Source organism: Engystomops pustulosus, chromosome 3, assembly GCF_040894005.1.
Source record: "Engystomops pustulosus chromosome 3, aEngPut4.maternal, whole genome shotgun sequence".
NCBI classification, from domain to species: Eukaryota; Metazoa; Chordata; class Amphibia; order Anura; family Leptodactylidae; genus Engystomops; species Engystomops pustulosus.
Window position 1 is genome coordinate 24,949,276 of NC_092413.1, and position 10,387 is coordinate 24,959,662.

Below are 10,387 nucleotides of genomic sequence, written 5' to 3' on the forward strand. Positions count from 1 at the left end.
GCAATTATATTACTGCAATGTTACTGCACAAACCCAACTCAGAAGTGACTACAGTGAGAAATTCTGGTGGACTTGTCACTCAGGAGTCCAGTCCACAAGTGACATAATGGGGGTCATTTACAAAAAAAAAAGTGTCGCGAGACACGCGCTTACCTTCACCCAGCAATGGATCGTGAACTCCAGTGCGTTCCGATGGTCTTCAGCGCAGCAGCGACACCTGGTGGACGTTGGAGGAACTGCCTTAGTGAATCGCCGGAAGACCCGAATCCACTGTAGAGTACGCGCCGCTGCATCGCGAATGGGCCGGGTAAGTAAATCTGCCCCAGTGTTTTCCCCCCAATTTACAGATTCTAATAATTTTAACCAAAGCCAACAGAAGATAAGAAGACCCGAGCAGGTAGCAGTACCAGGTCCTGTACACAACCAAGACCTAGGAGACATAGCAGAGACTATATACTAATACTTGGTAGTAAATGGTCCACCAGAGCTGGAGACAATCTTCACAACGGCTCTCTATAGTGCATTAGTCAGTGTGAGAGCGCCATCTATCAGAAATAAATTCTTCTGCTCAAATTTACTAAGTACCATCAATATTAATCAGTAGTAATTTTTCAATTCCCTACCCCCACCACCTGTGACTTTAACCACTTCTGCTGACTGTGCTTAATTTTTGTGGCTTAAGACATGCCCCTAACCCCCACACAGTATAATACCCTCTTTAGTGGCCCTTATGGCAAATAATTCCTCTCTTAGAGTCCATTAAATGGCATAAAGCCCCTTTGTGACCCCTGCCTTACCACCCTGTATAATGACCCTTTTTCTTGTGGACCCAACAGTATATATTGCCCACCTATTGGTACCCACTAACTGGATAATCCCCACCTTTCTATAGCTCCCACTGAATAATTCCCCCTTTACTGTGTGCCCATACTGTATAACCCCTTATTGCTGCCCCCAACACTCTGTAGTGTCTTCTCACCATATTGTGCTCCCCCTGCCCCCTTTTTTGTCCGTCACTTACAACCCATATTGTATTGTCTAATATCGCCTTACTGTTGCTCTCCACCAGGGCAGCCATCAGGAAATTCGGGGCCCCATACAGCAAAAGTGTCTGGGCCCCAACACACCCCAAAACCGAACAAGCCTCCTGCCCCCCGCAGTGACCTTTCACAAACAGGGTTTGAGGCCTGTTGCTACGACAAGGCACACTCTTCTGGTAGATTGCCAATAGGAGTCATACTATTGAACGTCACGTGCAATTTTTCACATTTTCATAAAAAAAGCTAAATCCTGCTATTGAGGGACCTGCTCAGGTTTCAAGTCACTTTGAGAGGCCTAAATAAAGTAAAACCCCATAAATTACTCCATTATAGAAACTACACCCCTCAACGTACGTAAAACAACTTTTATGAAGTTTGTTAACCCTTTAATTGGTTTACAGGGGTTAAAACAAAATCGGATGCAATTTCGAAATTACATTTTATTTGGCTAAATTAATGTGTTTTTCATAAAATGTACAAATTCTCAGTGGATAAAATTCCAAAACGCTCCTCAAAATTTGATCCCCCATCTCTCCCACGTATAACAATACCCCATATGTGGTGGTAACCTGCTGTATGGGCACACGCCAGGGCATTGAGGGGGAGCTGCGCCATTCAGAGCAGATTATGCATTGTCACTTTTTATTGGCTATACAATCTTTATTTTTTTGGCAATTTGGACATTTAAGGGCTTATTTTTTGCGACATGAGATGCACTTTACAAATACTTCATTTAAGTGGGTCTATAGCTTTTCGATGAGATTTTATTAACTCTTTAATGTATGGAGGAAAAGAAAATTGTCAATTTGGGGTTTCTTTTTTTTGTATATTTTGGGGGTCGTACACCATACACTAAAAATACTATAATATTTTCATTCTATAGATCACTACGATTACGGTGATACCTCATTTATATAGTTTTTCATTTATTTTTACAATTTTACTGGAGAAAAACTAATACAGAGGAAATCTTATTTGTTTCTGCATCGCCATCTTTTCGGGAACTTAAAGGGAACCTACCACCACAAATCTACCTATAAAGGTAGATTGGGTGGTAGGTGGATCATTGGGACGTGAGGATAGCCCTTTTAAGGGCTAATCCTCACGTCCCTGCACTTTTTTGAGAACTTTAATTTGATATTTATTCAAATTTACTTATGTGGCTACCGGGGCGTGGAGTAGCCGCTTATGAGATTACACGAGGCGGCTACTCCACGCCCCGGTAGCCACTTTACCCCTCCTACTCACCCATCTTTGGCACGCAGCTCCGCGTAGCTGCGCGCCCTCGTCCGGGGAGCCTGCCGTCTGCGCATGCGCAGAAGAGCAGGCCCGCGCCTGTTTCGGAGTTGTGACCGCGCAGGCGCGGGCCTGCTCTTCTGCGCATGCGCAGACGGCAGGCTCGCCGGACGAGGGCGCGCAGCTACGCGGAGCTGCGCGCCGAAGATGGGTGAGTAGGAGGGGTAAAGTGGCTACCGGGGCGTGGAGTAGCCGCCTCGTGTAATCTCATAAGCGGCTACTCCACGCCCCGGTAGCCACATAAGTAAATTTGAATAAATATCAAATTAAAGTTCTCAAAAAAGTGCAGGGACGTGAGGATTAGCCCTTAAAAGGGCTATCCTCACGTCCCAATGATCCACCTACCACCCAATCTACCTTTATAGGTAGATTTGTGGTGGTAGGTGCCCTTTAACCTTAATATTTTTTGGTTGACAGAGCTAGTTTAGGGCTTATTTTTTACGTGTTGAGTTGTTCTTTCAATTGGTACCATTTTGGGGCACATAACTTTTTTTGATCACTTTTTAGAACATTTTTGTAAAGGGATTTTATGAAAATTTATATTTTTGGTGAGTTTTTCGGGTTTTGTTTTTACGGCGTTCACCGTACGGGTCCAATAATGTTTCTGACTTATTGTACAGATTGTTACGGACGCGGTGATACCAAATATGTGGGGGGTTTTGGTGATTTTCAGGTATTTTTACTTTATTAGATGTGTATAGGGAATGTTTGTGTTTAGGGGACTTTAACTCTATTTAATTAATTATTTTTATTAAAAATTGTGTTTATTCAGTGTTTTTAACTTTTTTTTCTTTACTTTTACAGGTTAGCTTGAACAAGTGATCCACTGATCACTTGTTCAAGCTATTCTTCACCTAATACAGTGTAATACAGATGTATTACACTGTATTATGTGAAACACTGAGCATGCTGCGCATGCTCAGTGTGTCACAGCCGGGTCCTGCCAGGAGGCACGGACCCGGCACCCGGAAGAAGATCGCGCAGCCCCGGGCACCGGCAGTCCCGGGGCTGCGATCAGAGCAGCGGGACCCCCCCGGTAAGCGCCGCGGGGGGGTCCGAATCCTGTTAAATGCCCCTAGCACGCCGCGGTCAGCGCGACCGCGGCGTGTTAGGGGTTAACACCCGCGATCGGAGAAATCTCCGATCGCGGGTGTTAGAGGAGGGTGTCGGCTATAAAATATAGCCGACACCCGCAGCTTCTGGCCCCGGCTCCATTCAGGAGCCGGGGCCAAAAGTTTGACGTACTATTACCGCATATTACCCCACCGGCCGGGCCCCCCCCCCCTAGTGTCTTAGAGTCCGGGCCCCATAGGGCAGTACCAGTTGTACTGCCCTATCGGCGGCCCTGCTCTCCACCTATACCTGCCCCCCTATTATCCACCTGTCATGCCACTTATAATGCCCCCTATTGTAGCCCTCCATGTACATGCCCCACTATTGTGGCCCCCTTGCTTATAATCGTCCCCTTTTGAGGTCCTCCGCTTATATCAACCCTCAATTGCGCTACCAAACTGAAACTGAGGCTTTTATCTCTTGCTTCTCTGTGAAATTGCAATCTATAGGAATGCATTGACAAGCGTGAAAATGGTGTCAAGATCACTACAATCAAGGGACGCCACTTCTTATGCTAGTGTAGGCCCCCTAACCAAAGATGTCACCTCTACCTCAATCATGGGTGGGGAGCTCCCCATAAAACCACCAGGCTCGTAGTTTATAAATAAAGTGCGTTGGTCAGGTTCCGAAAAAGATTGTGACGATTTTATAGAGAGCCAATGTCACAAACAGGTGGCATGTGAAGCCCCTAAATTTTCGGTCCTACTCTACTACATAAGAAATATGGTCGTCTATACATGTTTTTCCCTATTTTCGTAAAAAAAATAACAACCCAACCCCATCTACTATCTGTACCTTCCACAGCAGATTTCAGTTCTTGCTGTTCAGGCACATGTGATAGTTATTGTGCCAAGGACAAGACGACGCTGAGATCTGAGATCTGAGATCATCAGAAAATCAACATAAAGTAGGAAGAAAAAAAAACCTAACCGATCTCTATCCCGGGGCTCAGCCCTATAGTCCACATGATGGCCCTAGTCAATGGCTGAATGTGTGACCATTGACAAAAGGTTTACAAAGTATCAGGGGACAAAGTGGCTGAACGCCATATGCATATACACCATGAGTCTGTCCTGAGGTTAGCCCTGCCTGCATCTTACTTGTAATGTAGACCAACCCCTTTAATACTTATTGGGGCACATTTACTTACCCATCCCGTTGCGTTTCGGAGCTGCCGCGATTCACTTACAGCGCGTGCCCAATTTCTTTAATTTGTCGCTTCCCCGCTGAGGTCCGCCGGAGTTCAGCATCTTCTTCCCGGTGTATGTGAGTGCTGATCATGCAGAAAAATTTGACTTTTAAATTCTGCGGTTTGTCCGAATCAGTCGGGTTGTACGGCGACCATGCCCCCGACGGCGACCCATGCAAGCGACGGAAATCAGGGGGCGTGGCCGAACAAAAACCCGATGGATTCAGAAAAACCTCCACATTTAAAATAACTCGCACTTACCTTCACCAGGTATAGGCCGGTGAACTTCAGTGCATTCCGGCAGGTCTCGGGGAACTTCAGTGCATCAGCGCCACTTGGTGGACGTCGGAGGAACTACCTTAGTGAATCTCGGCTGGACCCGAATCCACCGCAGAGAACGCGCCGCTGGATCGCGAATGGACCGGGTAAGTAAATCTGCCCCAATGACTCCTGTGTGCAGCACATCAGTGAATGGAGCTGAGTTGGTAGGATGTATGGTGCTATGCTTTGTGAGTACTGTAAGGGATTAGCTCCGGGGATCGTCGTCTCCTAAGCAGACGACCAGCACACACAGGGAATTCACACAATGGGAGTAAGGTTAAAACTGGCCTCAGCCAGCTTTATTTGGCAGTACACAAGCTCAAAACATAAAATAATACCTAAGCCTCTCCGGCACTAACTAAACATCGAGGTTCCCTACCTCACCAGGTGCTGGCCTACTGCCAGCCACCCCAAAAACACAGTAACAGTTCACTGCCGCCGCTCCACAGGCCTTTGCCGTAGTCTGTCTCTTCCCCAGGGTGGAGCCCAGTGTGAAGTCTGCCCCATCTATTAGTGCAGCCCCTCCAGCTGAAAACTAATCAACTTAATTAGACAGACCCAACTTTTCCAAGTCTGTCTTCTACTCAGCTTTTCATAAGGCAAAATGCACATTTTATGCCCAAAAGCTTCTCTAGTGGCAGCCACCCTGCCACATATCCTCCCCCTGTGATCAAGGCCGTAGGCCTGATCAATAAACTTAATTCTCCCTCCGGGGTCAAAGCTCCTATATTGGGGTCTAATCCCTACGGTTCCTAGAAGCACTGTAGAGACCCTACTATCTACTACATCTTCTATACCTGGAAAATGACAGCTTTTTTCCTTAACTGCAGGAGACACAGACAGCTCAAAATTAGTCCCAGCATTTCTTCCTTCACACAACTGATCATCTTCAATCATGTCTCTATTAACAATGATAGATTTTCTTCTCCTCTTCCATTTTACTGGAGACTCCACATACCCCTCAGGGCTTGGCATGGTTAGGCCCCATCTCTTCATCACCTTGTGGATGCCGTCACACCGGTTACCATCCACTGAGGCATATGCACTGTGCTTTTTCCCCTTAGCATTGCACACGACACGCACGGGTTTGCCCGTTTTCCAGTCTTCAGCTTCGGCACCTTCTTTGGTATTGAAGGGGGCATTACCGTTCAGAACCAGGGCACGATTCACATTGGTGAGCTTCTGGTCACATGTCTGCAAAGCTGTGCGCTTGCTACCTCTGAGGTCACAACCTCCGCTCTCGGTGTAGGTGAAACTCATCTCAACATCAGCATCATCCTCATCACCTCCAGCTAACACTTTGGACTTCGGACCCAAGTCCTGGCATGGACTTTCCACAATGGCAGCCTTAAGCTCTTCATGGCTTGCACTAGGTTCCTGGCTGACCTTTTCCTCGGTCAGTCCGTCATACGCCTTGCTGGCCAACACCTCAGTCTTCACCGAGTCTTTCCTGTGTAGGAATTTCGAGGGCTCTGTTGACATTATATCAGACACCTTCTCCTCACATCCACTGCAGTCATCACCCGGTATATCTTCAAGGCACTTCTCACCATCCAGACCATCTTCACTTTCGCTCTTCAGATGATCAGGCAGATCTACCGTTGGGTGCAGCTGTGCTGGAGTCTCTGTAGGGCCCATCTGGGTATTCCTCCACTTGCCCAGAGAATGCTGGCATGCACTATGACAGAGACGAGACGACAGAGCTTCCACACGTACACAGCAACTCGGCTGGTCCCTTTGTTGTAGACTTGGCGCCACTTCAACCTTCTCCACAGGTTCAGCAGGCTGAGACAGCTCTTCACCTGTCTTCGGGAGGTAACCATCAACCCATTCTTCGGATTTTCCCAAGACTGTATTCAGACTACTGGTTATAAGCGATCCCACTTGGGTGGCCATCACGGTTGAGACTACAGACTTAGTCACACCCACACCGCCTTGTACTGCACCAGCTTCCCAGCCCAATATATCGGACGTCGCACCTGTAACAGTGTCTCGGGCACCAGTCACTGTATTTGTCTTCAATACGGCTTTTCCAGTTGGCTGCTGAAGAAAAGCCAGGTTGGACTCCTGTTTCCCCAAACCTTTGCAAGCAAACTCATTACTTGTGGCAACCGGTGGCTCCAGAATGCCTATGAGAGGCCTTGATCCAGTCACTGTAACGTCAGTCAAGGGCTTCTCCTCCTTCTCAGCAACATCACGATCACTGCGGATGCATGGGCGACCTTCCCTCACAGAGTTGTAGACTGCACTCACCACACTGCAGGCAGAACTACCAAAGGGCTGGTGCATCACATGTTCCACCACCTTCTGGGGATCTGGGGTCCCCTCATCCGTAGGTGTATGATTAAGAGTGGCGCTTCCACCCTGTTCACACACAATTTCAGTCAGCACGCCATCATGCGTATTCTGCGGTTCATCAGCAGGTGTACAGGGGTCTGGTTTCCGCCTGGTCTCCTTCCTAGGACACTTCTGGTGCCACATCACGACAGAACACACCTGGAGGTCGGCATCACCATTTTGGCACTTTCTTTTGTTCCCCGAACACGTACACATGTGAACCTCCCATTCACTTTTCTTTGCAAACACTGTATCACAGAAAGGACAGTACGAGATATCAATCTTCAACTCATGTTTCTGTAATATATGTCTCTTTAGGTCATCTTTTCTTCTATAAGACACGTGACAATTGTAGCATTTATACCAGTTATTCCGCAAACCAGTATTCACATGACGCTTCAGTTTATTGATGCTTCTTCTGGCCTTGTTCACACACGAACTCAGTACATCAATCTCCTCAGAAGCCTCAGGTGTATCAGATGTCTGGTCTCCCCCTGACATTTCCTGAACACTGATGTGAGACTCCTCCACAGGTGACTGACACAGGCTATCCTCACCTCCTGCAGGTTCTGAGCGAGTAGCTGCTTCTCTAGGGCTCTGTTCACACTCACTGTTTGTGTAACTCTGGGCTGAAGGGAAACCACTAACAATCAGGATCTCATTATCTTCACCTGCCCTTGCTATGGCGGTATCCCTATCTGAACTGCCATTAGCTACATTACACATCTCAGGCTCGCTACCTGTGTCATTACAACTCACAACCTCTAGGGGCACCTCTGAGCTAACTCTCTCAGTATCTAGGGCTGCACCTAGTTCACACTCTGCATAATTCTGAACAGACATTGTAACGCTATCAGATGTTATCGGCATTGCAGAATTGTCACATGTTACAGGTAGTGTCATATAATCACAGTTAACACTATAATCACAGGTTAGAGGCAGATTATGCACAACATTACACTTTTCTGGTTTAACTTCAGAAATTAAGGCATCACAAATATCATCATCACATAGTCCATCAGACTTTATCAGTCTCAGTGGCAGAGTCTCCTTCTGTGGGATCAAGACCCCTTGGTCACAGTTCAGACTGCAACCTGTTGAGACTCCACCCACCATCACCTCAGGTCGCTGAGACTTCTCCAGATCGTCCTTTGGGGAGATTGGGACTGTACCCGATCTCAGAGGGGTCTCCCAGGAAAAGCAGCTATTCCCACCACTTGGAATACTTTCCCACAAGTCCCAGAAAAAAGGGAAGTTTTTCCCCAGGATGAACTCCACCTCCAGATCTGCACAAATCTCCAGCTTATGTGTCACAATCGCAATATCACTTTCAAAGTCAATCCAGACAGTCTTACCCCTCCCTGGCTGGTACTTCAGGAACAATAAGATGTCCGGATTAACTCTGGAGACATCCTGAGAACAGTCCAGTTCCACCATCAGCGGGATTCCACCCACTATCATCTCACAGGTCTTGACTGGCAACTTCTCTGGTCTCCTGACCAGAGGACAATGAGGTGCACTGACTTCACATGGCACAGCCGCATGCTGTCGCCGTTGGTTGCCCCTAGCAACCACATCTCTGCGCTGCTGCATACACGCTGCAACACGTGGCCACTTGGCCGCAGGACATTCCGCCACACACCGGCTCATCCGTAGACATCTGCAAAGCTGCTCCCGTCGGTTGCCCCCGGCAACGGCACATAGCAACCTCTCCTCAGGAACTGCAGACCGATCACAGACATCTCGAACCATCGGCTGGGATCCGCTCGCCTTGGCAGTTGGGGTCTCCATAACCCGAATGGCTTCTGGCATTCCAAGGTCCTCCCACATCATCTGCCGGCAGCGTCTCTGGAACTCATCCATCGGACCCATGGCGATTACTCCCACAGCAAACAAGCAGTCTCTGTATATCTCTCACACCAAGACAAATCTTCCCGTGACCACAGCGCCTCCAGCAGCAGGAACAACAGTCTCTCACATGAGGGTTACTGGCCCTTTAAATCTCGCTGTGTGTGCTGATTTCCATGCCATAGCATACCGCCACCATATGTAAGGGATTAGCTCCGGGGATCGTCGTCTCCTAAGCAGACGACCAGCACACACAGGGAATTCACACAATGGGAGTAAGGTTAAAACTGGCCTCAGCCAGCTTTATTTGGCAGTACACAAGCTCAAAACATAAAATAATACCTAAGCCTCTCCGGCACTAACTAAACATCGAGGTTCCCTACCTCACCAGGTGCTGGCCTACTGCCAGCCACCCCAAAAACACAGTAACAGTTCACTGCCGCCGCTCCACAGGCCTTTGCCGTAGCCTGTCTCTTCCCCAGGGTGGAGCCCAGTGTGAAGTCTGCCCCATCTATTAGTGCAGCCCCTCCAGCTGAAAACTAATCAACTTAATTAGACAGACCCAACTTTTCCAAGTCTGTCTTCTACTCAGCTTTTCATAAGGCAAAATGCACATTTTATGCCCAAAAGCTTCTCTAGTGGCAGCCACCCTGCCACAGTACTAAATACTGCGCTTCCTTCTACAGGGTAAATTATCAACATTTATGTCTAGATGTGTCTGAAAAATTGTGAAAAAGGAAATTTTTTTTCGATCCTAAAATAATGTAGAACTCAGCTTAAAAAGAATGACGCAAGCTACCTTTACATTGTAAATGCAACATGGGTATTAAAAATGTTGAGTTGCTTCGGTGTGGCATCTATTTCTCATGGATCCTCATGGAGGAAGATAAACTAGGATGCACTCTGCTCTTTACCGGTTCACCCCACTTTTTATCTATTTAAAGTTTTTACCCCATTAAAATAGCAGCCTCCTCAGCTAAGGTGTGAAATGTCCTTTCTAGAATTCCCTCTTATATGAAATCTTTTCCATTTACCTATAGAAAATCACATTTATAGTCATGTGAAAATGAGCTGAGAAGAGTCACTTTTGCCTCAGATGAGCCACTGGAGGGGTAGGGTCATTTTAGACATCCTGGGGCACATTTACTAAGAACAGTGCGGTGTGTACTATGTGCAGTGTGCCTGTGTAGTGTGCAGGGGGCGCCAGATTCAGGAATTGTGGCGCATATTCTTCATGAATCAG